Source organism: Neovison vison, chromosome 1 (genome assembly GCF_020171115.1).
Source record: "Neovison vison isolate M4711 chromosome 1, ASM_NN_V1, whole genome shotgun sequence".
Classification (NCBI taxonomy): domain Eukaryota; kingdom Metazoa; phylum Chordata; class Mammalia; order Carnivora; family Mustelidae; genus Neogale; species Neogale vison.
In genome coordinates, this window is record NC_058091.1 from 236,670,969 (window position 1) to 236,687,867 (window position 16,899).

The 16,899-nt window shown below is 38.9% G+C and overlaps 1 protein-coding gene and 1 pseudogene across 3 annotated transcripts in view; one reads left to right on the forward strand and one right to left on the reverse strand.

The window, feature by feature from the left end:
• Positions 1-16,899, reverse strand: part of ARHGAP26 (Rho GTPase activating protein 26) — a 443,705-nt gene that overhangs the window by 262,314 nt on the left and 164,492 nt on the right. The window lies entirely within an intron of this gene.
• LOC122896527 lies at positions 15,512-15,888 on the forward strand (annotated as a pseudogene).

Sequence of the window (16,899 nt, forward strand, 5' to 3'; positions counted from 1 at the left end):
GCAAACACTAAAACAGGTTTGAGTACATCTGACTAAGACAGCAGAACAAGACACAAAACAAATATGCCCGAAACAGAAAACTCCCCAATTAGATCCCAATCCCACAGCCAAGTGTTGGCATCAAAGATGGCACATGCCATCTCTAAAATGCAGAGACCAAGAAAAGAAATCAACCTTTTCTGGTGAATTGAATGATGGCCCATGTAAAGATATGCCTGTGCCCTAACCTTATAAATATGAATTTAGTTAGAAAAAAAAAAAAGATGTTCTTTGTAGATGTAATTAAGAAAGATCATCTTGGGTGATCTGGCTAGCCCTCAGTCCAAAGACAAGTGCCTCTATAAGGAACAGAAAGGAAGACATGGAGAAGACCACATGAAAACAGAGGCAGAAATGAGAATGAGGTAGCCACAAGCCAAGAAATTCCCAGGGCCACCAGAGGCTGCAAGAGGCAAAGAAGATTCCTCTCTTAGAGAATTTGGAGGGACTGTTGGCCAGTTGACACCTTAATTTAGGACTTCTGGCCTTCCGAATTGTGAGACAATAAATGTATATTACTGTAAGCCACCAAGTCTGTGGTAATTTGTTTTTAGCAGCCCTAGGAAACGAACCCATCTGCTACACTAACTTGGGTAGTCCTCTCATAACGTGTTCAACTCCTAACTGCAGATGTAGAATAACTTTGTAAATAAACATCCAGACCAGTACGGAGGCTCCCGGAGTAAGGACCCTCAGCCACTCTAGTAGTAGCTGCAGATCTGTAGATCTGCAGAATTTGACTAATTGTTTAGTCAGAAGATGTAGATTCACATCACCTTAAAACTGGTAAGACCCTAATGACTGACACACCTACCACCCTGACGAGCTCATATATATTTTTCAGATGAGGCAATCAAGTACGAAAAGTCAGCTACTTGCTCAAGGTCCATGGCTAGCTGACTCAATTAGATCCCAGCCCAAATCCTAATTTGGTGCTCCTTCTGCTACTACCCAAAAGAGCAATAAACGTGTGGACACTGTGCCTCCTGTCTTCTCATTTTACATGTATAGCCTTCCTCAAAGACCCTCCAAAGACAACGATCATTTTGAAAGAAAGTAGTGTTTCTGCTTCCCGTACATCTACCACCCTAAAAACTATCTCACAGGAAAAGTACAATGGAACTAGCAAGACAGGCTCTCCCAGAAGAAATTATCCTTACAGAGGACCCACCCATAATCCTGAATCAGTGTTTCTTTTCTTTAGGTAACTCCCACAGCCATCTCTGTGGCTCTCCTCTAATCTAAATAGGTCTCTATAATAATTTGGTCAGGAATAAGTTCAATGAGAACAAGCAGAGATTCACAGACTCTCTTATAACCAGGAAGTTGACTTGGTCAATGACTTGGATTGACCATCAAAGCCAGAAGCAGAGCACTCTGGTAACAAAAAAAGAACCAAACAAGAAAGAACATGCAGGGGGAAAAAAATTACCTTAAGAATTTCTCGTTTGAACTGGGAATAAAAACTGAAAGAAATAGAGCTGTCCAGGAAAAAGAAAATGCAATGCTGATTCTACTTTTCTTACAAGCAAAACAGTTAAAGCTCTTCATAAAGAGTATGGAAAAAGAAATCACACAACTAGTCTCAGTTTAATTGTTAATTGTGGAGTAAAACAAGGAAAGCTAATAAGCACTAATAAAAATGGGGTAAGTATTATCAGTATCAATCCAACATGGAAACCCAATAGTGAGACTGAAAACAACCTCCAAATGCACATGTGCCCTCTTTCCCTGTGCCTGTCACTCCCCACTCCCTCACCCCACTTCTCTCTCACACACACATACACACTCACTCACCCTTCAAAGCTTGTCCTCTGTATGACTCATCTGTGAAAGAAATGAAAATGTATACTATCTTTGAGCAAGGCTCAAAATGCAGGCAGACAGCAGACAAATGCACTTGACTGTGAAGCGTTCCAAGAACTCTTTAACTCATAAGGAAGCTCAGAAGAAACAATGTCATTACTTCACTAGATATTAAGAAAGAGAGCCCTCCCCCAAATATTTATTCTCATGAAACAACCAGGTCTACAGGAAGTGCCCAGGTGGCAGTATATCACAGTGCCCTCTGACAAATGAACGAACACTACAGGCTTTTCTCCTTAGCATATCCATATCCAAACATCTTGCCTGCCACATCGAAGGGCTCACAGACACTACCACCACACTCCTCCCCAAATCTATCCCAAAGTGAGAAGTCCTTGTTAACCACTTCACTTGATTCAAGTTTATTTATAAAGTTCTGACTACTTCCCTCCCTTCTTGCCCCTCAAACTTGCTCTCTGTGTCTCTAGTTCGTCTGCTGGTTTCAATCCTTGTTTGATTGTGATGACTTCATAGACCAAATCAACTACATGGTGGCCAGAGTTTAGAACAATCCACTGAACAGTCCTGAACCCAGTAAGAATACTGACTGACACACCAATCTAAGAAATAGGGCTATTTCATCCTATGTAAAATTGATCTTAACCTCTAGAAACAAATTCTGATTGGGTAATACCAGGGTAACTGCGGAACGGCAAAAACCCAATACTCATTATTAGATTTTAGCACTAAAGAGACAACAGTGGCAAAAAAAAAAAAAAAAAAAAAAAAAAGGCTTACTAGAACCGGTAAGAGGGATCCAGGTCTGCTCCTGCACCTTTTCATATAAGTCTTTGCAACAAAAACAGGATAGTAGGACACCTTAAGTAGCCTCCACAATCCTATCTGCGAAGACACTTCAACCTGATCTCTGAAAATTAAGCTATAAACCTCAGTAGGACATTTCTAGGTTTGTTTAATGTGCTGTTGCTAAGTATTGTTACCATTCTGACACAGAGTTAGCAGAACTGGCCTGACAATTTCAGAAGCATATTTTCATCCAAGTTTTAGTCCTAAACTGATTTTAAGTATTAACGTTTTTGCTTTGTTTTTTATCCTCTTCTAAGTTCTGCTGCCAAAAATAATGAAATACACCGTACTTGGGTTTTTCTGAATCATTATAGTTCTACTGACTGTACCTAGCCCTAAAGGCAGTTAATGGAAAGTCAAAATGGATCTTTCAAATCCCTAGACAATGATGTACATAGGCATATGTACATCATACATAGGCATGTATAGAATATGTAACTCTCTATAATGGACTATCCATTACACAGCTAATCTTTATAGAATGGATACCTAACGATGTGGTACCTTGTGGAATCTTGTAAAGACTATCACTCTCTCCATTTTACAACTGGGTAAACTGAGCAGATCAAGATTCAAACTCACACTGGCTGACTCCTAAGCCAATGTAAGTGTTACTTCACCACAACCACTGAAGTAAACTAAGACAAAAGGAATCCACTATACACAGAGTGAAACCCATTTGGGAAATTATAATGAATGCCTACTGCCAAGTCCTTTATTATACCTCGTCATTGCACAAATGTATGTATGTACATACATAAACACATACATTTTCTTAAAGTATATGTTTCTGAATTCGAAATAAAGGCCTAAAGTAAAGGAATGATTTCAGGAAACGGAAGACCAACTAAGATCAGCTCTTAGCTATCAACTGTAGGCCTCTTTCTCATGGCCACAGGATGCTGGTAGCCAGTTTCTTTTATAGCACGGTGACATGACCCACAGGAACTAGAGCTCTGAACATATTTATGTGTTTTTCAGAAATTCAAGGAAAGCCAGTAGATGACAAATTAAAAATATGTAAGTATATATACTAATATATACACAGAAGTACAGGTATACATTATGTATTATGTATAAAATTTCATACATATACATCCTAACCTTATTGTTAGTACCAGAGACAGGAGACAACAGTTTACAGATTATTAACTTCAATCAATTCCAAATCTTTGGTCTCTAAAAACCCTTCTACTCTGAGACTTTCTCTGTTGCAGCACCACTGGTGCCTGCCATATTACAATTACTAAGAAGCAGAGAGGAATCCTGAGCAGCAAGGATGTAAATGCAGTAAGTTCAAAGCATGTTGGTTTAAAAAAAAAAAAAAAAAAAAAGCCACACACCCCTGGGTACTCTTTTTTCCATTTATTCATTTAAAAGATATTTACTAAACATGGATTCTCAATCCTTATGCACAATGATTTGGGCCTGGGGCTGTTCTAGGTGCTGGGGATGTAGTGAAGAAAAACAAAGTCAAGATCCTTGTCTTTATAGATTTCTATTTAGATGAGCCCAAAATGACCAGAACCTAAGACACGCAAAAGACAAATCTGACTGTGTATTACCTAACAGGACTCCCCTTAACGTATTGCCTCCAAATTAATTCAATGAGTAATGGGTGCTTACTGAGTTTCAGAGCACTCTGCTAAGCATCAGAGCAGAAAGGATATTATCAAGGCCTGCTCTCAGTAAGCTGAATCACCCTAGAATGACCATACACAGAGGTATGAACTAGGGGAAAGTGCCAAAGTAATATATTGTTATCCAGCCAACATTCTATCAAGAGAAAGCACTCATTTCTGTCAAGAAGTTGCAAAGAAAAGGGAAAGTAAAAGATGCTCCAATTTATTCCAACACTAGGAACCCTCTCCCCTAAAAATAAAATAAAAACAAAAAACCCATATCCACTAACCCCAAGAATAGTGATGATTTCCTTAGTCTGGCTACAATAAATCTGTTTTGAAACCAACAAAACTAATTAGCAATGATTACTTATAAGAGCACATGTATTTCTAACCTGAGGAGTCTTAATTCATTTTCTGGTTCCCCTCACCCTGTGCTCTTTTTTGCTTTAAAAAAAGAGAGGGGGGCGAGTAATAAAGAAGGTGGGAAGAGAGGGAAAGGTGGGGGGAGGGGGAACTTGCATTTCTGGGCATTGGGTCAAGACCACACAGTATGAGAGAAGAATAGTGGCAGCTGGCTGGGGGCTGGCCAGGGCCATGCTCCTTCTGCTTAGCCTTTGGCTGTAACCACTAGACCACACTTCTACACTATTTTTCAGATGACCAGAAGGGAAGACTTTTAAAAACCATACTAGAAAATAGCTTTGCTTTTAGGATGTGTTTATATTTGTTCTGGTGTTCTCCTGCAGGGTCATAGGGCAGAATTTTTTGAAACACACCTTAAAAGAACACAGTCACATTGGCATCACCAGTCCTCTTGACTTGACCAGAGTGCAGCCCAATTCAGCAAACCCAAGGATAATTTTTTTTTAAATGCTTATCTTGTTCCACACCTCACCACAAAGCAAACAACCTAATTTACAAACTTCCTAATATTCAAAATGCCTCCAGATCTGTCAATATTTTTTTTAATTTTTTTATTTTTTATAAACATATTTTTATCCCCAGGGGTACAGGTCTGTGAATCGCCAGGTTTACACACTTCACAGCACTCACCAAAGCACATACCCTCCCCAATGTCCATAATTTTTTTTAAATGCCATCCTTGATTTGATCACTAACAAATATGTCCACTTCCAGGCTTTTATGATGTAAGAGAAAGCTGCAAAAATGGACCTAAGAGCTAGTTCAATCATTCTTCAAATTGAACAAAGTCACTCTAAAAAGATCTTTCTCTTACTGACTGCCTTTCCAACAGAGGGAAAAAAAAACATGAAGCTAATCCAACCATAATCTCCACTCCCATGAATCACTGCCATAACATCTGAGAGAGGGCCAATAGTAATTGGTGCTGCTGCTAAAGGCAGGAGGTCACTCTACGGAATGTCTATTAAGATACTACAGCCACAGTTGCCTTTAAATCAACAACTGCAACACAGATAATAAACATAGTAAATTGCACTAGGAAGAATATATGATGTGAATAGTTAGGGCAGAAGACAAAAGGCTCAAAAGAAATAGATGTATTGTGAGAAAACCTACAAACACTAGGTTGAATGCCTATCAGAGAGCCTTTGGAAGCAGACAGAAACGTTAAGTGGTTTGGTTGTGGAAAGATATGATTTATCACCTAGATGGAGGCAGGATACTGATAACAGTCCCCAAATCCACCTCAAGATGGGAACAGAGATAGGATGCTGTCCTGATGGAGGGTTTCAACTATCTTGACATCTACTGATGGTAATGTGCCTTTAAAAAGCCCAGCCACTAAACTGATACAAGTTAAACGAAACTAGGGTGATGTGACAATTAAACACAGTATGTGATCCTGGAAAAGATTCAAGATCCCCCTCCCAAAAAAAAGATTTCATATATATAATTACTGGACAACTGGTGAAATTTGAGACCTGTATAATAGATATAAGATTATAGCAAAGTTAATTTCCTGGTTTGATCATTAAGCTATACTTATGCAAGCTGTTAGTATTTTGGATATCTGGGTAGAGAGTATTGTGGAAATCTTTGAACTCTTTTTCTCTTTTTGTAACATTTTTTAAGTCTGAAGTGATTTTAAAATGAGAAGTTAAAAAATAAAAATGAGCTAATACACACACACACACACACGCCTCTGATAAATTCTTGACTTTGTGTATTACCGTTTTGTTTCTTCCCTCGGCCAACTCTTTGGCCTTAATTCTGATTCAAATGACCAACTAAGTGGTGACAGAAACCTTCACAGCTTCAGACTTACTTATGTCAGCCTCTTCAGAGAGTGGGCAGTAGTTAACCTAGGACACAAAAATATAAAAATATATTCCACACCCCCCCAAAAAAATTTATGTGTAATTAACAAGACTGAGAGGAGGCAGAATAGTGACTAACCCCTGAAGAGGTAGAGAGAGTGGCAGGCATCCTGTTTCTCTTCTCAGAGATGGATCCAGAGGTCAGAGGGCTGAAAGGAGCAACACCCATCAGCTACAGGGAGGGGCACATCTGGGTCAGGACGCTTGGGCTGAGAGCCCTTGAAGCTGTTAGAAACGGCAGCTACTATGGCTCCTTGAGAAGGGATGGGACACTTTCTCCTTAGGAGTTAGAAGGACCTTGGTAAGAGCTGGCTAAGTCCAACAGGTTGCTGACTGCTATTAAGAGTACACAGGTACAGAGAATCTTCAGGTTTCCATTTAGTTCATGTAGCCTGCTGACTGGGAGAAGAGCAGTTCAGGTGAGACACAAAGTGCCTTTGTTATTCACCACTCCAAAACTCAGCAGCAGATGTGGGTTGCTAGAAAATAAGAGGTGCCATCGAGGATGAAGTGAAAAAGTCATAAAGAAACCATATGATAATTGACTCTCTCTGCTTGACTTATTTCACTCAGAGAGGAGTAGGGAATTTGGGTAAATTGGAAGGGGAGGTGAACCATGAGAGACTATGGACTCTGAAAAACAGTCTGAGGGGTTTGAAGTGGCAGGGGGGTGGGAGGTTGGGGTACCAGGTGGTAGGTATTATAGAGGGCACGGCTTGCATGGAGCACTGGGTGTGGTGAAAAAATACTGAATAATGTTTTTCTGAAAATAAATAAATTGGAAAAAAAAAGTCATAAAGAACATTAGAATAAGTTAGGTTTCTACACTGGGCTTTAGAAAGCAGAACTGAGAAAAATGATGGGTGTAATCCCAAGGCCGGAAATTTGAAAAAGGAATAATGATAATACTATATATAGCATGAATCACATGCCATATATTGTCTTATGGACCTTATATATATCGCTGCACTGAAAAGGTGAAACATGAAAGATTTTCAATAATCTCATTAGTAATTTAAGAAGGCAAATGAGGGGCACCTGGGTGGCTCAGTTGTTAAGCGTCTGCCTTCAGCTCAGGTCATGATCCCAGGGACTGAGCCCAGCATCGGGCTCCCTGCTCCACGGGGAGCCTGCTTCTCCCTCTCCCTCTCCCTGTGCTGTGTTCCCTCTCTTGCTGTATCTCTCTCTGTCAAATAAATAAAATAAATAAATAAAATTTTTTAAAAAGAAGGCAAATGAAAGCAACATACATTTTTCCACCATCAGACTGACACAGAAACACACACACTTAAATTATACAGTATTGGCAAAGGATTAGAGAAAACAGGCACCTTTGTAACTGACAGGAGGCAGCATAATTAAGTACTTTTTTTTTAGAGTAATCTGTTAATATTCATTAAAATATTAAATGTCCCTGCCATTCGACATGCAATTCCACTTGGTATATACCCTGGACAAATGCTGAAATAGGTAAACAGTGAAGTACGTATAAGGGTTTCCAGTCTATCATTCTGCACATTACAATGGCATGAGGAAAAGCTGAGAAGTGCCTACATTTCAAACACTGAAGGTTTAAGAATCTATAGGAAATCTATACTATGTCAAAAATTCTACAAAATAGAGGAGTTTATCCCTAGATTACATGTATAGGAATAAATATACAGAAAGTTCTAGAAGGATACATACTACAGGTTTAACTTGAGAGAGGGACTTTTGCCTTCCATTATGGCTGGGGATGGAAGGTCCAAGTATGTATCCTCATACAACCAAGTATGAGGATACAAGTGTAACTAATGCCCATGACAAAGGCCTCAAGCCTAGAAAGGTGGTAGTGTGCTGGTGAGGCCAACAAGCTGAGATCTGAGGCCTGCAGAAAATGCTGAAGGCAATCAAAAGGGATTTTATGTTTATGCTTAGACCAAAAAAGTGAACAAAGAAGTAAAAATACTAAACAGCAGATGTGTGGCGATCCATAAAAGGTAGGTGGGGAATTGCCAAGAACCAGCTTTTGCTAAGAACAAGTCACACAAAACCAACCATACCTTAATTTTCCTTAGGTTCATTCATCTGATTATTTGACAGGTATGTACTGAACACCTTCTCTGAGCCAAACAGTATGTACAAAAGATACAAAAACATATTTAAACAAACAAACAAAAAACCCTGACAATGCTCCTGTCCTGTTGAATACAATAATCCAGCAGGGGAACAGATATGAATCAAGTAACCAAACCAATCAATTTACTATTATAAGGTGAGACGAGAGCTTGGAAGTCAGGAATCAAGTGTCTCCAAATGGCTTTGCAAAGAAATGGAGTTTGCAGACAGAATACAGGGGTCCATGAACTTGGATGGTGGAGGAAAAAAATAAACCTCTCTTGCCCTAACCTTTAACTGAACTTTAGCATCTCCTTCAATATGAGCATGGGCAACAAACCACAGTGGTTGTGACATTGTCGTGAATAAAAATCATAGGTGTTCCCATATAACATTACTACTGTTGCAGATATTCTGAATTATCATTTATAGGACTTATGAGACCTGCCCTTCCTTTTATTAAATAATGTGATAATTAGAGAAGCATATACTTATATTCCAAGTGGTTTTAATATTTTGGTAACTATTTCTACATAATTTTTTTCCTTTTTAAAGGAATTTTACTTTATTTTATGCATCTGAGAAATGGTCTAAAAGCTTTACCTGATTGTCAAATGAATCCATGGCATCAAAAAAGATTAACAATCACTCACCTAAATTCTGGTAACAAGTAGATAGGTATGTATATAAATAGACTACAAAATCAAAAAATATAATTACACACATGGGCTCACATAAAGAAAGCAACCCAATTTCCTGCAAAAAATAATAAACTAAAATAAACCAAAACAAAAAATAAAATAAAATAATTAACACTAAGTTATCTTCAACTCTTTAATTTTGACTCTAGTTGTTCAACAAATATTTGCTAGTGCTTACTTTGTGCCAGCCACTGTACAAAGCAATGGGGAAACAGCAGCAAACCAATTCTAATAAGGTGGACTGTTCCTCCCTCATCTTGGATCTTCATGGTCCATCAAAGTAATTGGTGGACAATCTATAAATGTTTGCTAAATGCTAAAAGAAGAATGCCTACGACCAGAATAAGTGCCGCCAACATGTTATGAAGTCCTAACATTCAAGCAAAAATCTTCTGGCTGTCATTCCACTTTTTGGGAAAGTTTCATCAACTCCCCAGCATAAAACTCAATTTCATCTGACTTTCTCTTTCTTCCCACTTTGTACCTCACATTGCTCAATTAAACAGTCTGACTTTTATGAGAAACTGCTCTTCACAAGAACATCTAACCAAAAGGAACAAACACCGAGAGAATAGTATTCAATTCCTTTTAAGACTTGTACACATTGGGGTGATAATATTAAATACTATTATGAATTCTACCTATATAAAAACATTCACAGGCCTCAAAGAGGAAGCTTGCAGCCAGTTTCTTGCTCTAGTAAGAGAAAAAGAAACACAAGGAAAATAATACAGAAGTCTAATCCTATTTCCTAGCAACTGGGGGACAAGTGGGAGAAAAGGGAAGCAAACCAGAGACCTCACCTTCAGACTCTTCACCTCACACTATGTGCTATTACAAAGAAAGCTCTCACAAACTAGGCAGAACTATCCTTCCAAACCATTGCACCATTCATAAAGGAGTGAGAACTGCATCATGACACAAGAGCTTAGCAATTTCACCCCACACCTTCTTAACCATACAGATTCCTTTGATCAGTTATTTTACCATGGAAAGGAAAATCTAAGCATTTGCAGTGAAATGGTGAGGTGAGCTTAGCATACAGCTGGGCTGATGAACGGCCAGGCCTGGGATGCATTATAGCAATGGAGGCTACAGTTACTTCATAATCCTCTACTTGCACACTTCAAGTTAAGCCTGACTGCTCAGCAAAATCACTTTTTCCATACAAGTGAAAGCAGTCCCTGCCTGACCTCTCGTGAACCCAGGCAAGGTGACTTTAAATAAATTTTGTGCTCAAATGAGCCAAGTAATTTAGAAGTGGAAGCTAGAAAGAGAATCCAGTTATCCTACTATCTGCCCCCCTCTCCCAGCTTTTAGTTGGAGCGCTTGACCATGTATGTATAGGACTTGTGCTAATCACCTGACATATATACTGATCCTTACAAAACAATTGTATAGGAAGATACTATTATTATCTCCATTTTGCTATCAAAGAAACATGTTTGCAGGGACTAAGTCGTTGTACAAGGTGAGAGATCTATTAGTGATGAGCAGGGATTTAAACTTGGGCTGGCAGAGCCTACCTTCCTGTTTTTAAGTAGGTTCCATACAGAGCTCGGAGCCCAGTGTGAGGCTCTAACTCATGACTGTGAGATCAAGACCTGAGCTGAGGTCAAGAGTTAAACATTCAGCCAACCTGAGCCACCCAAGTGCCCAGAGCCTACACTACATTCTTAACCACCATAACATTCTGCTTCTGATCCCAGAATCTGATCTTAATGGTAATCAATCTTACTTTTTCCTTTTACTCTAAACAGGGACGCCTGGGTGGCTCAGTTGGTTAAGCAGCTGCCTTTGGCTCAGGTCATGATCCCAGCGTCCTGGGATCGAGTCCCATGTCGGCCTCCTTGCTCGGCGGGGAGCCTGCTTCTTCCTCTGCCTCTACCTGCCATTCTGTCTGCCTGTGCTCGCTCTCTCCCTCTCTCTCTGATAAATAAATAAAATCTTTTTAAAAATAAATAAATAAATACTCTAAACAGCTCTTTCAGGTACTGGGTGCAGAGCGTAAAATACAATGCAACTATTCATTTATTCTAGGAGTTCTTGAAGCATTTGGGGCTAGAGTTTGGGCACAGTAGAAAAAGGTAGGAGAAAGAGCACACTTCATTCACTTGTAACACGAGTAAAACAGAAGATTTCTTTAAAATGAAGGCAAGCAGAAGGAAGCTACACTGTCTTGTCCTCTTATGAGAGGAGTGGTTTTTCCTTAGTGTCTTCCTCTTTTCTCTTCAACCACTGCAGGAGCCACAATAAAGTAACTCCACCTAATAGAAAGGGTAGATACAATTCAACTACAGCTTCCTAATAATTCAGCAGTATGTGCGTTGTAGTAAAAACAGCACAGAGCTGGAAGCTAGCAGACCTGGATTATCTATCCAAGATCAACCAAAGGTGCCTGACCTTTTCAGGCACTGGTCCCTCTTACATAAATAAGGGTATGACACTGTGTCACAAGTAGGAGGTTTAGCTACAAGAAAAAGCCAGTATGGGGCCTTTTCTGACCTATAAAGGTATCAGTTTCAAATAATACATAGATTTACACACCATCTTTCATGTTATACCACCTGTTTCTTATCTTCCTAAACGAATTCTACATAATTCTGGCATCAAAAGATATTCAAGGAGTGGTTCATTAGATAAATACCTAATTTCACTGAAGAATCCTTGGAATATGAAAGAGAACTAATACTTCTAAAATAAGGTGGTAATAACAGCAGTTCCGACAGACATCGTTAACCATAGCTAAGAGAAATATATGGGAATACAGTTTAGAGAGGCTGATCCAGGCTCCGAGGGTCCAGGTTATCCTATTAGTTCCACTGAGTCATGGGTCATCTTTCCATAGTGTAGAGAGAATAATAGATACTTCAGATTGTGTGTGTGCCTGTACCAGATGCTATATTGGTTATGGACAAACAAGGATGAATGCTCCAGCTGTGGGCATTTGGCTCAGGTTACCCACAGTCTATGTGGGAGGCAGGTAAGGACCAGGTAACAGAAGATTAAAACAAAAGCTTATGTGGTTACAACAATGAGTCTGTAGCTTGTCAACCCAGATTTAACAGAAAGTTAGGAAAACCCAGAAGAATCATTTCAAAACTGTATCTTACTCACTAGCTTGTTGTTAAAAAAAAAAAAAAAAAAAAAAAGTTATATACTCACATCTGTAGGTCTTTTATTTTTTTTTTTTTCTTGCCCTATTCCTCTGGCTATGACTCCCAGTACTATATTGAATAAAACTGTTAGAAATGAACATCTTTGTCTTGTTCCCATTCTTAGGGAGAAAGCATTTAGTCTTTCACAATTAAGTATGAGGTTAGTGGTAAACTTGCGGTTTTCACTCTTGGCCAAGTATCAAAGAATAAGCTCTTCAAATAGAAATTTTAATGAAATATAGATATTGGAGTAGGGAGAAACTCTGTCACTTTTACCTATCTCATATCTCCCCCCCTTCTTTTTTTTTTTTTTTGTCCTCCTCCCCTTCTTCACATAACAATGCTTTGATTTTTTCCCTTAGGGGAAGCCAAAACTTCTCTATCACCACAGTTCTAGCACAGTGGGCAGGGGAGTCAGGTCTGGTCAATTCAACTATCCCACCCTATGGTCCAAGAATTTAGTCCAAGAAAATTCAAATATGGGACTTCTTTAGAATTATTATATAAGGCTCTCTTTCCACTAGACTTATAGATTAAGGATCAACAAAGTATGACCTATGACTGAAATCTGGCTTCTACCTGTTTTTATAAATAAAGTTTTATTGAAATGTAGCCATACCCATTGTCGATGGCTGCTTTTTGAGCTACAACAGCAAAGCTGATTAGCTACAATAGTGACCAGAAGGCTCCCAAGGCCTAAAATAACTACTCTCTGACCTTTTAACGGAATAGGTTTCCTGGCTCCTGTTCTTGATAATATAATGTAAACCTGGAACAGTCTAAAAGCCTATCACCATAACTGGAAAGAACCTACTAGAAATACCAACACAAAAGAAGAAACCAAATCCAAATATTATGGAAGTTTCTGGATTCAGATGGGCTGGACCTATTATATCCCAACTTATTATAAGTTCCATAAGCCAATAAATCCAGCTTTTTCTCAGGCCAAGTATAAATGAGGCTTCCTTCATTTGAATTTAAATTAACAGCATAGATAAAAACTATAATGCTCATTGAAGAACCACAACTCTAATTTCTTCCTCCATTATATATCCATGAATACCATAAAGACATTCAAAATTTCTTTTCAACTAGAAAGTCACTGAACGCTAAAAACTATAATTTATGTAACAATTAACTAAAACTGTAAAATCAACTAATTCAGGGCTCATTTAGACTGTTTTTCCAACCAACCATACTAAGGTGTTATTAAATGATAAAAGAACAAAAAGGATGCAAACCAAAGTTACCCCCCTCCAAAAAAAAAAAAGAGAGCGATTCAACACAGAATAATCATTCACAGAACCACTGAGCTCTAAGTATAAAACAAAAGTTAGGTGCTGCCATTGTAATCTCCCTGATACAAGGCTAACATTCCAAAACCAGCTAAGGAAATAGGTTTCTGCTTCCCTTACCAAAGCCAAAACTTCTAAGGGGATAGACTTATCTAATTAGGCAGACTGTGATTAAAACTGGAGCTGCTAATTTTCTACTGGGTACGTATCTCCAAGAATGTCCCCTAGAGGCTCTCAGCAATGGGAGATAAAATTAAGCCTAATATTCCTGCCACCTATGCAGTTACCATTTGTCTGTTTCTCTCTCTTCAGGAAACTGAAAAATACACAGAGATGTTGTTCTCAATGTAAGCTATATGTTCCTGTGAGGAAATAATTTTATATTATGTTTAGAAACAGAATTATTTCGTGTTTAAACTTGTTTTAATGTGTACATTCTGGAGCAAGGAGATGTTTTCTTTCAACAGCATGCTTTCCATCTGCAGAAGCCAGATGTTAATCTACAGGAAAACTCAAGTGGTTAGTAAGACCAATTACATACAGACAGAGAACAAGTATCAAATGGCAGGGAGAGGGAGGAAGGGGAGGTTTAAATGGGAGTTGGTAAAGTCATTGTAGAACTGCAGCTTACGGGGCTGGGGAAACCTCAAAACAGTGGGGTTTTTATCCATACCAAGAATAGTATGCCCTGACGGGATTTTTTTTTCTTCCTGGGTACTTCCTCCCTTAGAATTGAAGAATCATTCAAGAAACTCAGATAAAGTATATAAAAATGAAATGAGTGAGAATTCTTGAAGGCATCTTCAAGATGTCTATTAATCTACATTAATGATAAAAATCAAACAATCTCATCTTTATAATGATAAAAACCAAACACATCTAGGACTATGCATGGGTTCAAATTCTACCTCTGTCACTTTGATGGAAACTGTCAGCCACCCTACAGTCTTCTTTCTGGAAGTGATAAAATACCCAGAGTACTGGCAGTCCATGGCTGCCTATGTTCAACCTAGATTTCCCACCCTCCCCTGTAGATAGATGTGACTGATTTAAGTATGTTAGGGCCAGTGGAAGTGATGTGTGCATCCTCGAGGTCCTAGATACTTTCATCTCCATTAACTGGCTGAAAAACAGCAATGACTAGTAGAGCAACTTCTAAAGTCATGAGCTGAGTATGGCAGAATGACCCTGCAAAGCATGGACTGCTCACTTCCATGCTTAGAGAGAGAAACCAACTTCTATGTTACTTAAGCTACTACACTTTGGAGTCTCCTTGTTATGGCAACCTAACCTGCACCCTACCACTATAGCCACTTACTGTCTGTGCTACTGAGCCAAGTTATTAAAGCTAAGTCTCACTTTCCTCAAGTATAAAATGGTAGTATTTTGTGATGCCCTAAGAGTATACTTATTTAATAAGGTACTAAGAAGAATAAATGAGTTAAGACATGTAATATGCCGAATCTGTGACTTACACACACAAAAGAGCTCAATTAAGGGTAATGGTAGCAAAGATAAAGGACAACTTAGGAAGTGGCTTTCAAATGCCTCTGACAACAAGCAGCTATTGTGCCCACGAAACCCCAATGGTAGAAATGTCTATCTACTCTATATACACAGCAGAAGTGCCTTCTCTTCCAGCCTCTTTGGTCTCGGCTGCAGAAACCAGATGAGGAAGGGGACATCATCATTTGAAAAGCATCACATTAAGACACACACACATTGTATCCCCACTGCTCTGAGGCTTACAACCTTCAGAAGTTGACTTGTGGTAAATGTGGCTGTCCTACCAAGTAGAAAAGGAAGTATAACTGGATTGCCAAGGCTAAAATATGAAATACCCCTGGGACTGGTCAAATAGACACCTAAAAGTTGTCTACCACAGAATCAGGCCTGGACTCTGTGAAGGAACAACACTTCAACCCAACAGGGGAGCTGTGGCAGCATCTAGTTCATCAAGAGTTTCAATAATCAGTCACACAATACACATCCTGGTTTAAAAAAAAGAAAAAGAAAGAAAGAAAGAAAAAGGAGAAAAGAAAGGAAGGAAGGAAGGAAGGAAGGAAGGAAAGAAAAAGTCTATCTGCTTTGAGAGCTTCCATCACTAACAATGTATTCAGAGTAAACAAGGGGTAACTTATAGGTACTGCAGAAGAATTAAGATTAAATAATGTTCCATTCGAATTTAGCTGTTCCAAACTCTTTAAATGGCTCTTTAAATCTTGCTCTATGTTATTAAATGCTATCCAAAGTAGTTATTTGTTTCTGCTCAGTTGATGGGAGTTTCACATTTATATACAAAATAGCCAAGTAGAAAGACACATTCATCCATATAGATCACCTAACCTGGGTAGGCTGAGAAACATATAAATGAACTGGAATCATCTATGATTGCATTTTGATGCAGAGTTCTGTACTCAATGAAGGTTGTGGCCTGATGGCTTTGCACACATTCCCCGCTCTGAATAGTGCCTCTGCAAGTTATAACTACTGGCCCTATGACACTGGATTCTTTTTTATCTTTTGTATTCCTAGGATGTACTATTAGGATTTCTATAACCCTAGTATCTGCTGAATACTGCAGCTGAGATCTTTGGCACCAAGATAAGGCCACTATTTTTGACTTTAGGGACTCCCCCAGGGCCCTGACATGAGTTTTACATGTCACACGATACAGGAAAACCACCAGACTACATCAACCAGCAAAGGCCAGCATCTCGAAAATGGGAGCACAGATCATACTACCAAGGCTTAAATCCTTCCATCTACACTGATAATCCCACTGTATATAATGGGATGTGGGCTACCATGGCAAGGGAATGCTGAACCAGAAGGCGATGAGAAAAGATACTACATAATCTATATACAATTCTAAAATCATTTATCCCATTCAGATAGGTTTGACATAATGTTTTGCATCCTACTCCACGGAGACATCAATATTCAGTAAGCCAGACTCTGCCTCCTCTAAGAGACCTAAGGACACTACAATTGCCTTGGCTACCACATAG